At 40.7% G+C, this 21,529-nt stretch overlaps 2 non-coding genes and 1 pseudogene across 2 annotated transcripts; all 3 read right to left on the bottom strand.

Moving 5' to 3' along the window:
- Nucleotides 1-766: 766 nt before the first annotated feature.
- On the bottom strand, nucleotides 767-865 carry LOC145566338 (small nucleolar RNA R71; annotated as a pseudogene).
- A 17,708-nt stretch (nucleotides 866-18,573) lies between these two features.
- Nucleotides 18,574-18,680, bottom strand: LOC145566295 (small nucleolar RNA R71). Its single transcript, XR_014095398.1, has one exon. It is a non-coding gene; the product is annotated as a small nucleolar RNA R71 (small nucleolar RNA).
- A 2,480-nt stretch (nucleotides 18,681-21,160) lies between these two features.
- LOC145565775 (small nucleolar RNA R71) lies at nucleotides 21,161-21,266 on the bottom strand. Its single transcript, XR_014095157.1, has one exon. It is a non-coding gene; the product is annotated as a small nucleolar RNA R71 (small nucleolar RNA).
- Between the last annotated feature and the right edge of the window lie 263 nt (nucleotides 21,267-21,529).

Below are 21,529 nucleotides of genomic sequence, written 5' to 3' on the forward strand. Positions count from 1 at the left end.
ATATTCATATAAGGTTGGTTAGGTGTTTACAAATTTTGTTTGACTTGGGGGAAGGGTAGCTAACGACATACATTTTCCTCTCGTCAAAATGGCGCCGTTGCCGGGGAATGCTATTGGTGCTTAGCTTTTGTTGTTGAGTCTACTTCATTTTAATTGAAAAAAAAAATACAAAAAGATTTTGTTTCTTTAGGCTACACTTGTAGCCGTGCTACTAATATTTTCTTTGAAGTTTTGCATGCATAGAGCTCGTGATCGATCCATTGTGCCTTTTGACCCGGAAATTGAAAGGACTCTCTCAAAAAGAAGAATAGCTAATCGATTCTCCTTGGGGTATAGTTCTTCAAGTGAAGAAGAGATTGAAGAAGGGCAAGGCATGGGAGAAAAATCCGAGAGTGGCCTTGAAGGAGCTAGGAATACCCGGTGCTTATAGGTTTGAGAGCGGCATAGCTCCGCCTACAACACCGGGAAATGATTTCGAGATTCGGCCGGCCATGATCACCTTAATTGAGAGGAGGCAATATAGTGGGGCTAAGAATGAGAGCCCGTTGAACCATCTTAAAGAATTTGAAAAATATTGCAGCACCATCAAAGTCAACGGAGTTTCTCAAGAGTTCATACGCCTCAAGTTGTTCCCCTTCTCTCTCATAGGAAGATCCTTAGAGTGGCTAGATAAAGAGGTGAAGCCCAATTCCTTGAGAACATGGGATGATGTTACAAAGGCCTTCTTGTCCCGTTTCTACCCTCAAAAGAAGACGGCGGAGGCAAGAGCCTTGATTCAAGGGTTCAAGCAAAGGCCAAATGAAAGCCTTTACGAAGCATGGGAGAGATACAAAGAGTATCAAAGGGAGTGCCCTCACCACGGAATCCCAACATACCAAGTGGTTCAAATCTTCTATGGCGGTTTAAGTCCCCAAGGCAAGTCATGCCTTGATAGGGGGGCCGGGGGTCCTATCATGAACAAGACCGAAGAAGAAGTGGTGGACATCATTGAGGACGTGGTGACATACTGTAGAGATTGGCAAGATGGGGAGAGAGACTCTTCAAGCAAGCAATCTTCATTGTACTCGGTACACCATCTAAATGCGATCAACAACCTTTCCTCCCAAATGACAAACTTGGGAAAGGAGATGACCGCAATCAAAGCCAAGTTGGAGAGCACTTCTACTTTATCCCAAGCTTCGAATCTTCCCTCCCAATTTAAGGGGAGAGGTACTCCTTCTAACTCTCAACCCCCTCCCTCTTCACATAATATGCCTATGGGTTGTTTGTTTTGTGATGCATGTGGATCGTATGATCATGACTCTAGTAATTGTCCTAATGAATGTGTTGATGAGTTTGATAATAATGAGAGTGAGCATGTGAATTATGTGTCAAATAATAATGCTCAAAGGTTTGATAATCAAAGAGGTCAATGGAATAGGAATTACCAAAACCAAGGCAATTTTGACAACTATAATCAAGGTGGTGGTTATAGAAACCAAGGGAACCAAGGTTCTCGTGGTAGCTATAATAACCAAGGTTATAGTGGCCAAAATCAAAGCCAAAATTATGGTAATCAAAACCAAGGTTATGGAAATCACAATCAAGGTAGTGGTAACCATAATCAAGGTGGTGGTAACCATAATCAAGGTTATGGACAAAATCAAAATAGGGGTACTTGGAACAACCAAGGGAAGGGCAATTTTCAAAATAATGCTCAAAGAGGTCCCCCACCCGGATTTGTTCCAAGGACTCAAGGAGAAAATTCCTATTCCCAACCTTCTTCACCTAGCACCAATTTAGAAGAGATAATTGAGAATCAAACCAAGTTGTTGAACACATACATGGCCGTTAGTGATAAGAAGTTCAATGAAATGATGACCCACAATAAAATGCTTGAAAATCAAATTTCTCAACTTGCTAATGCTTTGAAAGATCATGCAAGCCCTTCTTCTTTACCTTCCCAAGGTCTTGATCCCAAGAAACACGTGAATGCTATTGTTACTAGGAGTGGTAAGGTTCTTGAGGAGAGATTGCCTAGGAAGGGTGAGGATAAGGAGATTCCTAAGAAAGCCTTGGTTGAGAATGAGGGGGATAGGGCATCATTGGATGAGGTTGTTGTTGAGACACCTAGAGAAGTGAGAGTAGAGAAAGAAATTGTGAAACCCAATCTCCCTTACCCACAAAAATTCATGAGATACAAATTGGATGAGCAATTTGGGAGATTAATTGATATGCTAAAACAACTTCATCTTTCTCTACCTTTTACCGATGTGATCAACCAAATGCCAAATTATGCCAAATTCCTCAAGGACATTTTGAGTGGGAAAAGGACTTGTGAGGTTGTGGAAACTATCAATTTGACCGAAAATTGTAGTGCTATCATCATGAACAAAATGCCACCCAAATTGAAAGACCCCGGAAACTTCTCCATCCGTTGTGCCATTAACAAGATGCAAATTGATAATGCCTTATGTGACTTGGGAGCTAGTGTTAGCATAATGTCATATTCGGTTTATCAAAGGCTTGAACTAGGGGAACTCTTACCTTCTAACATTACCTTGCAATTAACCGATAGGTCAATCAAGTTTCCAAAAGGTAAGGTAGAAGATGTTCCATTGAGGGTTGGGAAATTTGTGTTCCCGGTGGATTTTATTGTGCTTGAAATGGATGAAGATGCTACCATTCCAATCATTTTAGGTAGACCCTTTCTTGCTACCTCGGGTGCTATGATTGATGTGAGGAGTGAAAAGATTTCCCTTAAGGTAGGAGATGAGGTCATTGAATTTGATTTGAATGAAAGCATGAAATATCCACCTTCTTCTCTAGAAAATTGCATGATGATTGATTCACTTGATCATGTTGTGTCTTCCATGCATGAGCACTTGCTCACCTCTAACGATGCTCTTGAGAATGTTTTGTTGAACAAGGACAAAGTAGGTACACCATGCAAGGAAGTGGCATTCTATGAAGAATTGCTTAATGGAAGCATGGAAGAAGTGGATGAGCAAATGTGCTTGAAAATCTCAAGCCAAGAGGCTTTGCAAGCGGCCACATTAAAGGAAGGTAATGGTGTGCCTATGGTAGAGCTCAAACCTCTACCACCACACCTTAGGTATGAGTTCTTGGGCCCTCATTCCACTTATCCCGTGATAGTTAGTGCATCCTTGAGCGTGAGCCAAGCTCAAGCGTTATGTGGTGTTTTGAGAAAGCACCAAGGTGCTTTGGGGTACACAATTGATGATCTTAAAGGTATAAGCCCTGCCTTGTGCCAACACCATATAACACTTGAGGAAGGCGCCCTTCCTTCTATCAAACGACAAAGAAAACTACATCCCCAAATGGGAGAGGTAGTTAAGAAGGAGATCACCAAGCTATTGAATGCGGGAATCATATTCCCCATCTCTAGCTCAAGGTGGGTCTCCCCCGTGCATGTCGTTCCAAAGAAGGGGGGCATGACCGTGGTTGAGAATGAGAAGGGTGAGCTCATTCCAAGAAGGATCACGGGTTGGCGGATGTGTATAGACTATAGACGTCTAAACACATCCACCAAGAAGGATCACTTCCCTCTTCCATTTATTGATCAAATTCTTGAAAGACTAACAAGGCACAAGTTCTATTGTTTCCTCGATGGATATTCGGGATTCTTCCAAATCCCCATTCACCCCGATGATCAAGAGAAAACTACCTTCACATGTCCTGATGGGACCTTTGCCTATCGAAGAATGCCCTTTGGGTTATGCAATGCACCCGCTACATTCCAAAGGTGCATGATGAGTATCTTTGGGGATATGTTGGAGGAGGAAATGGAGGTCTTCATGGATGACTTTTCGGTGGGGGGTGTCTCATTTGAGGAGTGCCTTGTGAACCTTGAGAAGTGTTTGGAAAGATGTGTTAAGGTCAATCTTGTTTTGAATTGGGAGAAATGCCACTTCATGGTGGAAGAAGGTATAGTGCTTGAGCACAAGATTTCAAATAGAGGCATTGAGGTGGATAAGGCAAAAATAGAAGTTATTGAGAAACTTCCACCTCTGGTGAATGTCAAGGGTGTGAGATCGTTCCTTGGTCATGCGGGTTTCTATAGAAGATTCATCAAGGATTTTTCACTTATTGCTAAGCCCCTAAATGACCTTCTTCAAAAGGATGTTGAGTTCATTTTTTATGACAAATGCTTGAAGGCATTTGATAAATTGAAGAAGGCCCTTATCTCCACTGCTATTGTTCAAGCCCCAAGGTGGGATCTTCCTTTTGAATTGATGTGTGATGCAAGTGATTGGGCTATTGGAGGTGTTTTGGGACAACGTGTAGAAAAGAAGCTTCATGTGATCTATTATATGTCCAAGACACTCAATGGGGCTCAAAAGAACTACACAACAACGGAAAAAGAATTTTTAGCAATTGTGCACTCTTTTGAGAAATTCCGTTGTTACTTGTTGGGTTCCAAGACCATAGTCTTCACGGATCACGCGGCCCTCAAGCATCTCTTTCCCAAGAAAGAGTCCAAGCCTAGGTTGATTCGATGGGTGCTTGAATTGCAAACTTTTGAGATTGAGATTAGGGATAAGAAGGGTGCGGAGAATGTTGTGGCGGACCATCTTTCTCGCCTTGAGGGTGATCACATTCATGATGATGGTTCACCAATTGAGGATAGAATGCTTGATGACTTCTTATATGCCATAGAGGTGAAGGAACTCCCATGGTATGCCGACTTGGTAAATTTTCTAGGATGTGGGGAGTTTCCACCCTCTTTCTCAAAGAACCAAAGGAAGAAAATCAAGAGGGAGGCAAGACATTACTTGTGGGATGATCCCATCCTATACAAACGAGGGGTTGATGGCTTACTTAGGCGTTGTGTTCCAAATTAAGAGGTGCCTAGTGTTTTAAGGATGTGCCACTCGGACCCTAGTGGTGGGCATATGGGTGTTTCCAAGACCGCTACCAAGGTTCTTCAATGTGGTTTGTGGTGGCCGCATCTCTTCAAGGACTCATGGGGCTTTGTGAAGTCATGTAACCGATGTCAAAGGGTTGGGAATATCTCCAAGAGGAATGAGATGCCTCAACAGCCCATTCTTGAGTTAGAGGTGTTCGATGTTTGGGGGATCGACTTCATGGGACCGTTCCCATCTTCATATGGTAATCAATTCATACTTGTGGCTGTGGACTATATTTCTAAATGGGTTGAGGCCATTTCCTCCCCTACTAATGACCACAAAGTAATGTTGAAGTTGTTCAACAAAATCATCTTCCCAAGGTTTGGCGTGCTTAAGGCTGTGATAAGCGATAACGGATCTCATTTTGTTCACAACGCTTTCCAAAAGATGTTGAGGAAACATGGAGTGCATCAACGGTTCGGCCTTCCATATCATCCTCAATCGAGTGGCCAAGTCGAGGTCTCCAATCGTCAAATAAAGCTCATTCTTGAGAAGACGGTTGCAAGGAATAGAAAGGATTGGTCGAACAAGTTAGATGATGCTCTTTGGGCTTATAGAACGGCTTTTAAGACGCCTATTGGTACCACTCCATATCGCCTTGTCTATGGCAAATCGTGCCATCTCCCGGTAGAGCTTGAACATCGTGCCTTATGGGCTATCAAGAAGATAAATTTTGACTTAGCTAGTGCGGGGGAGAAGAGGTGGTTGGATCTTCATGAGCTAGAGGAACTTCGACTTGATGCTTACGATTGTGCTAGCACCTATAAGGCTCGCTCCAAAGAGGTTCATGACAAGTTGATTGAGAAAAAGGAGTTTTGTGTAGGTGACAAAGTCCTCCTCTACAATTCAAGGATGAAGTTTTTTCTCGGAAAGCTCATGTCAAGATGGAGTGGACCATTCTTGGTGAAAGATGTTTTTGATAATGGTGTCATGGAGATTTCTCCTTTGAACTCCTCATCTTCATTCAAAGTTAATGGTCATCGGCTCAAGAAGTACTATGAGGGAGTGTTTGTTGGACTTAGTCACAAAATGATTCTTTTCAAGCCACCTTGAGATGGTGGTGCACGTCGAGCTAACGACGTTAACCAAAAGCGCTTACGGGAGGCAACCCGGATTCTCATCTCATTACTTTTTCCTTTCTTTTCTTTTATTTTTCCTTGATTGGTTTTTGATTTATTTTTGAGTTAGTTTTGTGTTTGTCTTGTAGGTCGGGCATTATCATCGCTTGTTGGAAAAAAAAAAGGGGTTTGAAGAAAAGTTAAGAGTGTTGGGGAGAGGGCTCCCCGAGGGCAAGGAGAGACCTCGGGGGCAATTTCTCCTCTTGAGGCAAATTTATAATATCATTTCCAGGGACTTCCCGCGGTTGCCCCGCGGTCTCTTTGCGGGCGCGGGAGGTTCTGGAGAGAGGGCGCCCCCTGTTGGAGAGGGCGCGGGCCTCCATTCGACCAAATTTGAAGCTTCATTCCAGGAAGTCCCCGCGGTTGCCCCACGGTCTCCCCGCGGGCGCGGGAGGTTTTGGAGAGGGCGCGGCAAATCAGGAGAGGGCGCGGCCCCCCATCAGGTACTAAAATTCTGAAATTCCAGAAAGTCCCCGCGGTTACCCTGCGGTCTCTCCGCGAGCGCGGGAGATTTTCCGCGGGCGCGGCATTTTCGGGAGAGGGCGCGGCGAACTGGGTTTTAACCCGGGGCACGCCTCTCTTCTCCCTCTCTCCTCTCTTATTTTCTCCTCTTCTCCTTATTTTTCCCCTTTCTCTCTCTACCTCCTCTCAAACCCTAACCCCAAAACATCAATTTCCCACAAATTTCTTCACCTTTTGCCCAAATTTTTCACAATTTCTTCCATTTTCCTCCATTTTCAACACTCCTCCTCTTCTTTCTCGTGCTTCTTCGGGAAATTTCGGGTCTTTGAAGTGCTTTGAGTTTAATTTGAGTCTCCAATCTTGGTATACTTCTAACCTTTGTAATATTTTTGTCAATTTCAATTGATTTCTTTACATTGGTTTGTTTACCTTGAATTTGAGCATGATTTTTGTGTTTTATGGTTGATTTATGGGAAAATAGGTATATTTGGGTGATTGTTACTTTTTCTTGTTGATTCATGATTATATTGTTGAATGATTGTTGATATTGTTGTTTGTTGTTGGATTTTGGTTGTTGTGTTGATTGGAACAGGTACCTTGTAGTTTGTGGTGGTTTGGTTGGATTTGTAAGGAGGTTTGTGAGTAATTTGTGGAGGAAGTTGGTTTGTTTGAGGGAGTTTGTTGTGTTCTTGTGACTTGTGTGAATTTTTTTAAAATGGATTTGATAAGAAGAGTCAAAAGTAGCAAGAAGCGCTCAAACCAATCCCCCGGCCAATCTTCTCAAGGCCAATCCTCAAACCCTCAACCCCAACCGCATTCCACAACTCAAGATGATGCTCCTCCTCCTCCTTTACCCCCTCTCAAATTTTGGAACCGGTCTAAACAAACCCCCATCTATAACAAAATGAAAGACCGAAAGTTTTGACCCTCCCGGCATTACTTTCGTGAGGATATAGCCAAGTAAGGAATTGAAAATGACCTTGACATCCTCCTAGATAACCTTAGCTTGGGTGAGTTTCTAAAATCGACCCCTAGAACCTATTTGGAGCCTTCCATTGAATTTTTCTCCACATTTGAGTTCAATAAGGTGGGGGAAACCGATTTTATTATTTCCTTCCAACTCTTCAATGTCAAACACACCATGAACCTAGCCGAGTTCAATGTAGCCCTTGGTTTCAACCCCAATGGTGATATCTTCGAGCCCCTTATCTCCCTTGTCCAATCTGAGTATAATGAGGTTTCTTGGTGGAGAACCATAGCCAACAAGAGGGAGTTTGATTCAAAAAAGTCTCTTGCTAGTGAGATTATCCATCCGGCCCTTAGGATCCTTCATAGAATTCTTGGGTATTCGGTTTTTAATAAGCAAGATTTGGGGAAGTTGTCTAGGGAGGAGATTATGGTGTTATGGATGGCTACCAAGCCGGAGTTAGGGTCAAGGATTAATTTTGGCTATATATTCATGAATTGTTGCAAGGATATAATGCATGGGGTTAAAACGGGGGAAATTCATTGTGGGGGCATGGTGACACGTCTTGTGTCGTATTTTAAGCAAGAGGGGTTCTTGAAGTCTTGCACTTCGGTTGGAATGAGTGAAGACGTGTGGATTAGTTTGAAGCAAGTTAACACTTTATGTTTCATAACTAGCACTAGGAGAACCGGCACCTACTCTTGGCTAGTGAGAAATACCCACCATTGCCTTCTCCCTAACCCGGCCGCCACCTCCATCCTTCGTGAGGCTAGGAACATTTGGATGGTCCCTAGGGACAATGGGAGGATTGAGGATGAGATGGAGGAGGATGATGAGATTGATGGGGGTGATGAGAATGATGAGGAAGAGGAGGAAATGAGTATGATGAAGAGCAACAACAACCGTCACTACAACAACAACATGAGCATTTTCATGATGATGCTCAAGGAAGAAGAGAAACAAGACGACAACAACAACAACAACAACAACAGCAAGGTTACCAAGGGGATGCTTATCTCCGAGAGATGGAGGCCATGAGAGACCAAATGGAGCGCATGCAATTGAGCATGCAAGGTATGTACTCGGACCACCAAACTTTGTCTTATCAAACTAGCGCATTGTATGACGCTAGTGTGCGTAGGGGGGAGGTCACACCTCCGGTCAACTACCCTTATGTGCCGCTCCAACAAGGGTCGGTACCTTCATGGGGTGGTGACAAACTCCCTACGTACCCATATTGGCCCGGGATGGAGGACCCCGCTGTGCCAAGGCGCGATTTCCCACCTTATGATTATAGGGTCTCGGGGGGGAGTGATTATCGGGGTGATCCCGCATATTACTATGTTCACCCCCATCACCCCGAGCCCCTTGTTCAGCCTGAGCCCTATGACCAATTAACCCGATCCCAACTTGACCTATTCCAGGGTCACTATGGTTTTCCACCCGGTTACACCGGAGGTGGGGATACGGGTGATGATGGTGCCGGCCCTAGTGGCCAATAGTCCCCTTATGCATGTTTGTTCCCCTTTTTGTTCTCCCCTTTCCCTATTTTGCATGATTATAGGCATCGCGGTCGATTCCTTCATTTTGTGAGGGGGGAGGGTCAAAAAGGATGTTTTATGTTGGTTTGGGGAAGCACCTGGGGCTCGGTGGGAAGTCTTTGATAAGGCTTTTGGTGGATTTTTGCTAATGGTCTCGTTGGTCTGTTGCTTGTTGTTTTGGTTCATTTCTTGATGTTTTTTGGGAGTTTCTTGAGAAGAAAAAAAAACAAATAAATAGAAATTTTGATGATGATGGTTTCTCTAGGTCTTTGTATATAATTTGTATCTAAGAGTTTTATTGGTTGCTTTTGTTTGGAAGTTACTAACAATTTCATTTTGTATATATAGCCTTTTTCTTTAACTCACCTTGCTCGTAGCCTATGCTTTGGATTGCGGAACCTTTTGGAGATGCACATTCCTACTCCTTGGGTACTTTAATTTAGAGTGGATGCTTGGTGAGGCCTTTCTTATTTTACCTTTTTATTTTCACTTCTTCATTTTCTTGGTTGCTTAGATTAAGATTAGATTTAGGAGAAGTTGAACGGTTCGAGGATGTATGATTTTAACACCTAGTGTGTTTGGGGTCTTTGGCGATGTGGCCATTAGACCGCTTGTATGTCGATTGGGATAAATGTGTTATGATTGCATCTTTGCTCTTTTCCTCTTTCCCTTTCTTGTCCTTGTCTAAGTTTTCCATTCTTTTCTTTTCTTTTCTTTCCTTTTCTTTTAATCTTGTTTGTGTGCATAACTTTTGAGGCTTTCTTTTCACTCTTTCTCTTTTTGAAAATTGGACTTGTATGCACTGGACTTTTGCTTTTGAATAATGGTCTTCTTAGGTAATAATGGTATGCACGGTTTGAGATTACGTTTGGTTGATTCTAGGATAAAGCATGCTAAGATAGTTGTCTAGAACTAGGGGGATCATGAAACCGGATTCTACTCGTTTGTGGCATGTTGGTAGTTGCTCCCTATCTTGGATTTGACACCCTAGGTTAGTCTTTGCTACAACCATGTGAGATTTATATTTGTTCAAGCTTTCATCATACTCTTGCATGAGCGGCATGGATCCTTGATTTTCGCAAACCTAATCTAGAATCTTAACGTATGATTCCTAAGACCGTGACCGAACTACCTAGGGAGGACAAAGGAAAATTTTTCGGGGAGGTATTTTTCTCTTTCTAGGATAGTCCCTTTTTAGTTTGGGATACATTTGCCTACTTGTTACCCCTTTGAACCCTTTTCCCTCTTTTCAAGCTGCATAATTAGATATCTTGAGCCTTTTGTTTCGTTCTCCTTCTTTTTGGTTTTTGTGAAGCAAGGGTCAATGTTTGGTGATTGTGGTCTATGAAGTTGGGGTTTGGTTCGAATTGGTACGCATAATTGAGTTGTTTATATTTGGTAAATAATGGCAAATGCTTATGTAAAACCCGTCCTTAGTAAAAAAAAAAGGGGCAAGGACTAATGCTTTTAAGGAGTTCAAGGAAATTCAAACAATTTTATTAATGAGAAAATTCAAAAAAAAAAAAAAAAAAACAAAAAAATTGAAGTGTCTTTCTCCTCTCTATGCATTGAGGACAATGTTTCTTTTAGCTTGGGGGAAAGCACTTGCGCTTTTTGTTCTAATGATTGTAGATTGTTGCTTTGAATAAGCTTGGGGGTGTTAATACGTTTTTGTTTGGTGATTACTTAAGTTTGGTGTTGAGATTTGGCCGGTCTTTGCTTCACAATTTAGGATAACCACCAAATTTTAAATTTTAAGCCTACCTTAACCCTTCTTGCCTTACGTTACAACCTTGGGGAAGACCTTTGGACCTAGGAGTTGAGTCTTTCATCGGTGGAGGGAATCATAGGTTGTAGACTAAGGAAAGGGGATGCGAAATCAAGATGTCGAGTAGCCCAAAAATTTGATCCTTTTCTTGTTCCTTCGCGGAAACTATGAAATGCTCACTAAGGGGAGACATGAGATTAGTAGGGGAAACGCGGTTAGACCGTTTGGGATGAAAGTGGAATGTGATAACTAGTTCCTATGCTTAGCATATTTATGATTCAATCAAACTTAGGTATCTTATAACGTGCATACCATAATTCTCTTTAGAAAGGTTGTTATTCATTTGAATTATAGTCTCTTTGTAAAGTCCATTTCGTAAGGATTTTGTTTCCTTTTTCCTCTTTCTTTTCCTTCTCTGGTTTGCCTCTTGGGGGTTTGGTGGAGAGTTATGGGTAAACTCTTAGGATACCCTTACGAGAGCATCACTCGTCCTCTAGAGCGATCTAGGGGTTTAAATGGCTTGTTGTAACTAAAAACAACCGTGATTCCTACGACAGTGAGTCTTAGTGTAAATTCTCGCCCCTCTTTTTCTTTTTGCTTCAAATAAGCCCTTCTTATTCCTTTTTAGCCTTTGTTTTACTCGGGACGAGCAAAAGTCTAGCTTGGGGGAATTTGATGAGTGTCATTTATGGCACTCATAGGGTAGTCTTTTAAGGTTATTTCTTTCCCCTTTTCATGCTTTCTTCTCTTATTTTTGGTCCTTTTTCCTTTAGTTTATCTTTTTCCTCTTTTCTTTATGATTCTCGTGTTTTTATCGTGTTTTCCTTTATTTGGCTCTTTTTCCCTTTTATTTCCTTTCTTTGTTTACTTGTGTAGGTATTGTGAGAATCACTTTGGCAAAATATTCAATTTGGGACCTTAATGATCAAGCAAGGAAGAAGCATTTGGCTAGAGACGGCTTAGAGAGGCCTGGGAGAGGCCTCAGAGAGGTTTCCAAGGCAAATCCAGAAGGCCGCGGTCGCGGGTCATCTTGCCGCGGGCGCGGGCCTATGTTACTCAAAATTGCCAAAACTTGGCAGGAACTTGCCGCGGTTGCCCCGCGGGCTCTCCGCGGCCGCGTGTAAAATGGAGAGGCCGCTCCATTCAGAGAGACCGCGGCCCCCTGATTAGGCTTTGGGAGCAGGGGATTAGCCGCGGGCGAGGGTCTCTGTTGCCGCGGGCGCGGGGTCTGCCCAGATAGCCCGCGGAGGGTTCCGTACCCATTTCTCCGCGGGCGCGGGTCTATCGAGAGAGGGCGCGGGAGCTGCCGATTTCTTCTTTGCTAATAAATAGAATTGTATTTCCTTTTTGAAACGAACTTTTTTGATAATTTTCATTAGCTTAGTTTTAGAGAGAGAATCTAGAGAGAAGTTAGAGAGAAGTTCTTGATTTTGGATTTGTAACTCAACATTTGATCAATCAAGTTTGGATTTCTTCATTTTCAATCATCAATATTAGTGAGAATCTCTTCCTTCTTTCATCCTTTACTTACTTGCTATTTGATTTTTGCTTGTTGCTTGTTCTTCTTTGGATTTGAATTTGATATTGTTGATTATTTTTTATTTCGCTTAGATTTTGATATAGAAATGAAGATTAAAGCACTTTCTAGTTATTTGTTCTTGAATTTCACCATGATTAGTGAGTAGATTAGTTGCTAGGGAAAGGGGGAAGCATGTTTGATTAATGAAATTGCTAGTTGATGCTCTTTGATTGATTGATTTCTTGCAATTAAATTGGTTGACATAGTTTTGCATGTGATTGATTAGACTAGGAGTGATCAACCTATAAGATTAATCTAGATTGCATTGCAACTCTTAATGACATGAACAATTGAATTGAAAGTTGCTCTAATTGATTGGGTTTGCTTGTGATTCTTCTTGATTTGCCTTTCATAGTGACACCTAGATTGGCCTATAGGAGATAGCATTTGAACTCTCTTGATTTCTACTATTGTTTGTCCATTGCAATACTTGAATTAATTGATTGAGCTCTAAACTAGCATTATCATTGAACTTGCATGTGGAACCCATATCCCTAGTGTTTAGACCTTTGTTTTACTTGATAAGACTTGCTTTATTTTACCATAGTGCCAACCATAATATCAACTCCATCTTCGAGGTAGCTTGACTTAGACTCTAGTTTTCATCATTGCATTCCCTAGGGATCGACCCTTAACTTGCCCTATATTCATATAAGGTTGGTTAGGTGTTTACAAATTTTGTTTGACTTGGGGGAAGGGTAGATAACGACATACATTTTCCTCTCGTCATCAACCCTCTTTGCCTTTTCATTCCTAAAACTCTTGTGATGAGTCTCTAGTCCCCTATAGCCCAATTGATGAATCTTTGAGGGAATTAGAGATGAATCCTAATCTTAGGTGCCAATTGGAGATGATTACAGAGGGTGAGGATCTTTTTAATGAAGAATTGAAAAGAAAAGAAGAGTTAGAAAATGAATTGTTATCCTTGATGCTTGTATGTGAAAAATTCCTAAACAATGTTTGTGTTGAGGATGATGATGATGATGATGACTTTGAAAAACCAAAAGAGGGTGAGGATCCCTTTGGTAAGCATTTTAGTGATGGTGAAGGAGTTGAAAACCAAGAGAGTGTTGAATTTAATTATCCTAACCCTCTTTCCCATCTTGATGAGTCTCTTGTGCATGATTGTGATTCTTCTATCCATGAGTATCTAGACTCGTTGGAGGTTATGTCCAATGCGTTCTTTGAGAGTCAAAAGAAAACCCATAGCCTTTTAAATGAGTTCATTGAGGATGCTTCATGGGAGAGAAATGAGTTTGAAATGAATTTGCATCCATTCATGCATGATTTTGAGACCTTGGGCTTTAAAGTTGTTGAGGGAGTTGTTGTTCATAGTTGTGATGGAGGGGATTATGTTGTTCCTCTTGGAGGTTGGATGTTTGAGGGAGATGGATATCATGAGTGTTCTTCTTTTGAGGACTCTATGAATGATTTCCATGCTTTTATTGGTGATTTGAGGCATGGTGGTGAGAAAGAGTTCATTTGTGAGACCATAGCCCCTTTTCCCTTTTCTCATACCCCTTTTCAAGAATATCCAACCATATCCCTTACACTCCTATTTCCCTCCCTTCTTTTGTCAATGAGCCAATTGGGAACCCTCTTGTCTATAATGATTTTTTGGTAGCTCATTTGTCCCAAATTGAGGAAAAGGGTGATGTTGCCACCTAAAAATATTTTGAGGAGAGTTTGCCTTCTTTTTCTTCTTCTTCTTCTTTTTCTTTTTCTTCATATTTTGTTAAATTTTCTTTGGATTCTTCTTCTTCCTTTTCTTGGCATCTCTCTCCTCATTTGCGTGCACTATCCTTGTTGCATGTCCTCTTCCCGTCATTTGCCTACCTTCTCTCTTATGAAATGATTAGTAGTGCATTTGACAAGCTCTTGCGTAAGTGGAATTATTATTTTCTAGAGCGGTCAAGCTTGGACCTTAAGCAAGCCTTTCTCGGGAAGTAACCCGTGTTTTGTTGCTTTCATTTTCTTTTCTTTTTAGAATAGATTTTCTCTCATGGAAATGTTTGTGTGCCTTTTGCTAGGTACATGACTTAATATACTTTGGTGCTTCGATTTGGATTAAGAATCAAGGACGTTTGACTCCTATTTTTGCTAGCATATGAAAGGCAAGGTTCAATTCTTGAGAAAATTAGCTTTGAAAGGTTTAATTGGGTCATTTGCGGGTATTTACACCCACCTGTTATCCGGTAATATCCTTCCTTGCTCTTTATCAAGTGGATGATGACTTGTTAGACATATGATTGTTTGTTAGATTGATCTCCTTGTTTTCCCCTCCCATGGTTTCTATGATTTATGTTTGAGTGTATTGTCTCATTCAAGCTTGGGGAGGGTATTCTATCATGTTTTATGGGATGTTGATTCATATATTCCATGCACATTTGTATATGCATTTCCATGTTCTATATTTTGAAAAACTCCAAAAAGATTTTTGTTTCTATCAAGGCAAATTTGCAATGTATCTTTGTTTTGTACATGCTTTGGATATAATACTTTTGGACTTGTATAGTTGAATGATTTTCTTCTTAAATGGTTACGGTGTGCACGGTTTGAGAGTATGTTTGGTTGATTCTAGGATAGAGTATGCTAAGGTAGTTGTTTAGAACTATTGGGACCTTGAAGCCGGATTCTATTTGTTTTTGAAAATTTGCAATTGCTCCGGTTTGGTGAATTTGAATCTTTTAGCGAGTTTTTTCCACAACCTTGTGAGGTTTCATGATTTTCAGCCTTCTACAATTACTTGCATGAGCAGCATGGATCCTTGACTATTGCGGACCTAATCTTAAATCTTGACTCATAATTCTTAAACACGAGACCGAACCATCTAGGGAGGAAAAAGGCATCTTTTCGGGGTGGAAATTTTTCTTTTTCTAAGTTTAATCTTCTTTATTTTTAGTTTATTGGGTTTACATTTTCCTTCTTGCTAACCATTTGAAACTTTTCCCTTCTTTTAAAGCCACACCTTTATAATTTTGAGCCTTTCGTTTCTTTATGTTCCATTTTTGGTTTTTGTGAAGCAAATGGTCATGTTTTAGAAGTTTGTGGTATATAAGGTTTGATATTGGTTCTATTTGTAAGCAAACTTGTGCTTTGTAAATATTTTGTAAATAATGGATAATGTATGATAGAAAAACCCGTCCAAAGTTATAAAATAAAAAATTAAAAAAAAGCAAGGACATAATAAATGCAAAGTTGTAAAAGCCGTCCAAAGTTATAAGAGGCGAGGACAATTGCTTTGAGTTTATGCATTAAAAAAAAAGGTGAAAATGAGAAAATACAAAAATAATTTGATGTGATTGTTTTCCCCTTTTCAAGCATTAAGGACAATTCTTCCTTTAAGCTTGGGGGAGAAGCGTTTATGCTTTTTGTATATATGTTTGTGAGTATAGATTTGAATAAGCTTGGGGGTGTTAGTTTTTGTTTGGTGACTACTTGATTGTGATTCTAAGAAAGGCGCCTTCTTTGCTTCACTATTAGGGATACCACCAAATTTTTAAATTTTAGCCTACCCTCACCCTTTTGCCCTTACGTTACAACCATTGAGAAAGACCTTTCGACCTAGAATATGAGTCACATATCGAGGGCGGTCATTATTAGTTAAAGCCTAAGGAGAGGTGATGCAAATTCAAGATGTCGAGAAACCTCAAATCTATTTGTTTTTCCGGTTCCTTCAAGGAACTATAGAGACGCTCACTAAAAGTAGATTTGAATTTAATTAGGAGAATGTGCTAAAATGTTTTACCTTTTACTCTCTTATTTTGTGGTTTTGTGCATTTTGTTGGTTTTTCTACTCTTTTCTCCTTTATTTTCTCTATTTTCGTGGTTGTAGGTATTGTACGAGGTCCGGGTCTTGATATTGGTGATTTACTAAGGTGGAAGATGCTTTTGGAGTGAGCTCATGGCAATTGGAAAGCTCAAGATGCAAGGAACTGGATTCTACAAGTTATAGCTCTTGCACTCTCTAGCCGTGCTCTCATGAAGATGAGGTGTTGAACCCACAATCAAGTGCTGGAGAAAGACCTTAGCGAACGCATGAAGCTGGAGAAAGATCAAAGAATCCCAAATTAGTGCGGCGCGCAGCCCTTATGCGTGGGCGCGCCATATGCGTGCGCGGGCGCGCTGATATGTCCATTTTATATAGTATTTTACCCCCGTCCCCTGGACATAATTAGTAGTGTTTTTGGCTCTTTAGAGCCAGTTTATTACTAATTGGTCTTTTCTAGTGTTTTCGTAGATTTGGTTGACTTTTGTAAGGATATGCACTTTTGGAGCATTTTCCCGAGATAGTATGGAGTATTTATGAGCATTAGAAAAGCACGACCATTTTTTATAGCCCAGGACCGGTTAGAGTCATCGAACCGGTGATTAAGGGCTCGGTATATGTGATACAGGGGCATTTGGACCGAGTATTCAAGACCCGAAGAGGAACTCTAGATTGGCCCGAAGAATTGGAGCCCAATCGAAGTCCAAGGAATAGCCCAAGAGTACCGCCCGGCCAAGAAGCTTCTACCCAAAGGCACGCCCGACCGGGCGAGGAAGAGAAGCTGGCGCCCGAACTCGCGCTCAGCCGGGCACGAAAAACGTTTACCTGAAGAAAAATTTGGGCCCGATCGGGCGCATGTCTGCTTTAGGAGATGATTAGCGTTGTTTAAGTTTGTGTTAGTTTAGGATTCTTGCTTAGTATAAATACGTTTCCGTTAAGCAAGTTTAGTATCTTCTTTTTACTCTTCCTTAATTCTTCTCTTAGATTTTCTATCTCTACTTAGCTTTTATATTAGTTTCTCTCTCTAATATTTTGTTCTTTACTCAACTCTTAATTCCTGATTACTTTGGTAACTATTTCTTCTAATTTAATCTCACTTATTTACTTTAATTCTTTTATCATGTCTTATTTTATTGCTTTGATTAGTTTAGATTTAATTATGTGTGAGTAGTTTCCTTTTTAGGGTTTGTGGGGATCCATAAATAATATGAAGGGGTAATTTATTGTTGTTGGTTATCAATGCTACATTAATTTCCTATTGATTGATTTAATGCTCTGTGACTAGATTAGGCCTAATCTTTTATGCATGAGTTTGACAATATTAATTCGAGATTCGAGAGATGAGAATTGATGTTTAGGTCTAGTTTCAATAGGCAGGTTAATTTATAAATGGTTAAGTCGAGATTCGAGAGATGAGATTTAATACTGGTAGATTAATTATGTGATTATAATACGTAGCGAAAGCCCTTTATGCTCTGATTAATTGATGCATTGATGATTGATTATTATGTTTTACCCTGGAATGTTATTTATTAGTGAACCTATGCCCTAGGGCTTTAATTCATTTTTTTTAACTTTACTCTTAATCTCCGTAGTTTAGTTTTATATCCATATTATTAAATTGTTACTTTATAATTTAGATTGCTTTAATTATTTAGGAATAGAAAGACCAGTTTCCCTGTGGATTCGACCCTACTTCCCTATCTACAATAGTTAAAGGATTTAGGAATTACTTTTGATTAGGTAATACGACTTTAGCCTGTCAAAATTTGGCGTCGTTGCCGGGGAAACAGTTTTATTTTTATTTTCTGGTTATTTTTGTAGTCTAGATTATCCCCTCTTGTCTTAGAGAACGTTAGTTCTTTGAGGCAATTCTCATATTTGCCTTTTAGTTCTTTGTTTATGCCTAGGTGTTCCTGATCGGGTTACATTCCATTCGATCCTAAGATCGAGCGCTCGTTTCATAGACAAAAGAATCTTTATAGACAAATCCTGGCGGGTTCTAAGGAAGACAATAATCGAAGAGACCCTCTAACTGATTCTAGTGACTCAAAAATTCCTTCTGACCCAGAATCAGAGATGGTGGTACCTAAGAAGCTCAGTGATTATTCACAACCAAAGCTTACAGATTTTCAACATCTTACTCCCACTCCAGCTTTTGATGGGGTACAATTCGAGATTAAACCCAAATTTATCACAATGATAGAAAGGAAGCAATTTATTAGAGCTAAGGGTGAAGACCCAAATCTTCATATTGCAGACTACTATCAGTATTATAACACCATCAGGCAAGCTAGGGTCACACAAGACCAATCAGGGAGATTCTCTTTCCTTTCTCTTTATGTGGAAAATCCAAATTATGGTTTAATGGATTAAATAGAACTGCATTTGGTATAACTGACTAGGAAACTCTTGTTTTAAATTTCTATAATAAATATTATCCTGCATAGAGAACAGTTGTATTATGGAGTGCTATTCAAAACTTTGCCCAAGAGGACGATGAAACTTTATATGAGGCTTGGGAGAGGTTCAAGGACCTACAGAGAGAATGTCCCCACCACAATCTAGCACAATGGCAGTTGATCCAGGCCTTTTACAATGGGATTGGAAATTCATCTAGAATAATATTGGATTCTGCAGATACTGGGAGGTTTATGAACCTTAATGTTGATGATGCAGGTCAAGTTATTGAAGATATGGCAATACATAATTCCCAATATGGGAACCCCAGAGGCTTTGCTAATAAAGGGAAACATAGTGTCGACTCTGTATCCTTTTTACAAGCTCAGTTAACCTCTATCTGCAAGTGATGAGTGGCATTTATGCCACTCTTTTATCCTTTTTCTCTAAGGATTCTCCCCTCGTTTGCACTTGTTTGGCCCTCTTTCTAAGCATTTTTACTTAGCTTTGCTTTCTCTTTTCTTTCTCCTTTATCCTCCCTTTTCTTAGTCTTCCCGCTTTGCTCTTATTGTGCTTTTCATGCTTATGCTTTGTAGGAACCATCGAGATTTTCAAGAGGAGGAAGCTAAGCTCAAAGGAAGCTAGAGGAAGCATGATTCAGAAGAGGTTCGGCCGAACCTCCTGATGGTGTGGCCGAACCAAGGTGTGGCCGAACCTGCTCAGTGGTTCGGCCGAACTTCGAGGCAGGGGCAAGATGAAAATTGGCAGTTTTGCAGGAGTGGCCGAACCACAGGAGTTCGACCAGACCAGGATCAGGGAGGTTCGACCGAACCTACCCATGGTTCGGCCGAACCTACCCTGTAGTCCGGCCGAACCTTCCCATTTGTTCGGTCGGACCTCTCCTTTTCTCAGCTGACTCTGTACGGACTATATAAGTCCCTTTTTTAGAACGTTTTGGGGGATTAACTTAGTTTTAATTTTCTACATTTTTAGCTTAATCTAGAGGGAGAAACTTCATTAGTAGAGAGAGAAAGTGTGGATTTCTATTGATGAACTTGGATATTGAAGAAGGAGCTTGATTGAATCTTTGTAAATCTTCATCTTCAATGAATGAGCAATCTCTTACTTTCTTTCTTTACTTTTGTATCTAGTTTTGTTTGCTTATTTTGATTTTCCTTCTTTGCTTATTGATCATGTTGATGCTTATTGATTTGATGATTGATATTGTCTTCAATATGATTTGTGAGTAGTCACCTAGCCAAGGGTGTGGGGATGGTGTAGTTGTTAATTGATTCATGCTTATGATGTTGGGGGTTATGTTAATGGTGATTAAAGTCTTTGTATGCTTGATATTCTTTGATCTTTCTTGCAAGTGCACATTGTTAGTTGATCAAAGATGAGTCTTTACTAACAAGTAACGGAAGTTGACTTAGTTGAGATTCATTACTATCGATAATTCTTTGTTTGCACCTTCTAATATATGGTTCTAATGTGGAAACATAGAGGCTATGTTAGGAGAAATCGATTAACCCCGGAAGGCGGTTAGATTGAGCTTTATTTCGATATTCTTGCATGCTTAGTTTACCATTGCTTTGCTTCTGTGTTATTGCATGATCAAGTGACATCTACATCTACCCACTTCCCTTGGTGTTTAGTTATATTGATCTTTAATCATTCTTAATCCTTAGTTTAATCTCTTAGTTATTCATACTTCTTGTCCCGAGATAGCTTAAAGTCTTAAGTAGTGAATGCGGTGTTTATGCATGTCTCCCTGTGGTTCGACCCCTCTATTTACCCTATACACGTATTAGGTTGGTAGAGTGTTATAAATTAATTTGACTTAGGTGTAGTCGCTCGACGACACGATTATTCCTTTGCCAAATTGGCGCCGTTGCCGGGGAGACGGTTTCCATTGCTATTTCATTGCTTGTTTAAGACTATCTCACCTTTATTTGTTAGTGTTTGCTACTTTTGTTACTTGTCAGTGCTTACGTTCTTCTTAGCTTTGTTGTATGAACAGAGGACGAACCCGCTCAAGATCTTTAATTCCCATCGATCCAGAGCTAGAGAGGTCTTTGTCCCTACTTCGAAGAGAAGCAAGAGCAAGGAGTAGAAATTCCCGCACTCCAACGAGAGGAGTAAGAGAATTAGAAGATACTCCACCCTTTTCACCCTCAAGTGAAGAATTAGATAGCCCTAAATCATCTTCGAATTAAGAAATCAACCATTTCTCAACCTATAAGTTTGAAAGTAAAGAAGGTTCTAAAATGGGAGAGAACACGCCTTTGAGTCGTCTTGGGGCCCCCGAAGCTTTTAGAGCGCAAAGTGGGATCCTAACTCCTACTACTCAAGCCAACAATTTCGAGATCAAGCCTAATTTGATTGCCTTGATTGAGAGGAAACAATTCTCGGGTGGAAAGTTTGAGAGTCCTCATGAGCACCTAAAAGAGTTTGAGAAATATTGTGACACAATAAAGGCCAATGGAGTGACTCAAGAATATATTCGCCTCAAAATGTTTCCATTTTCGCTAATTGGGAGAGGTCTAGAATGGCTAGAGAAGGAGGTGCCCCCTAATTCTCTCACGACATGGGACCAAGTGACTACGGCTTTCTTGAGGAGGTTATATAACCATAGGAAGACCGCCGAGGCTCGGTCTTTGATTCAAGGTTTTCGCCAAAAGAGTGGTGAGTCTCTAAGTGCGGCATGGGAACGATACAAAGAGCTTCAACGTCAATGCCCACACCATGGGATACCCAAGTATCAACTCATTCACACTTTCTATGGAGGTCTCACACCTCAAGGAAGAACAAGCCTAGACGCCGCGGCCGGTGGTCCAATTATGAACAAAGGAGAGCATGAAGTGGAGTGTATTATAGAGGAAGCCGCAAAGCACTATGATGATTGGTACGAAGGAGAAAGGGATGCTACTTCTAGCAAGGGCGTTTATGCATTGGAGCAAGCCAACACAATCAACAACCTTTCTACCCAAATCTCCAAAATGACCAAGCAAATGG

The sequence above is a fragment of the Chenopodium album genome, chromosome 1 (assembly GCF_948465745.1).
Source record: "Chenopodium album chromosome 1, dcCheAlbu1.1, whole genome shotgun sequence".
Lineage (NCBI taxonomy): Eukaryota > Viridiplantae > Streptophyta > Magnoliopsida > Caryophyllales > Amaranthaceae > Chenopodium > Chenopodium album.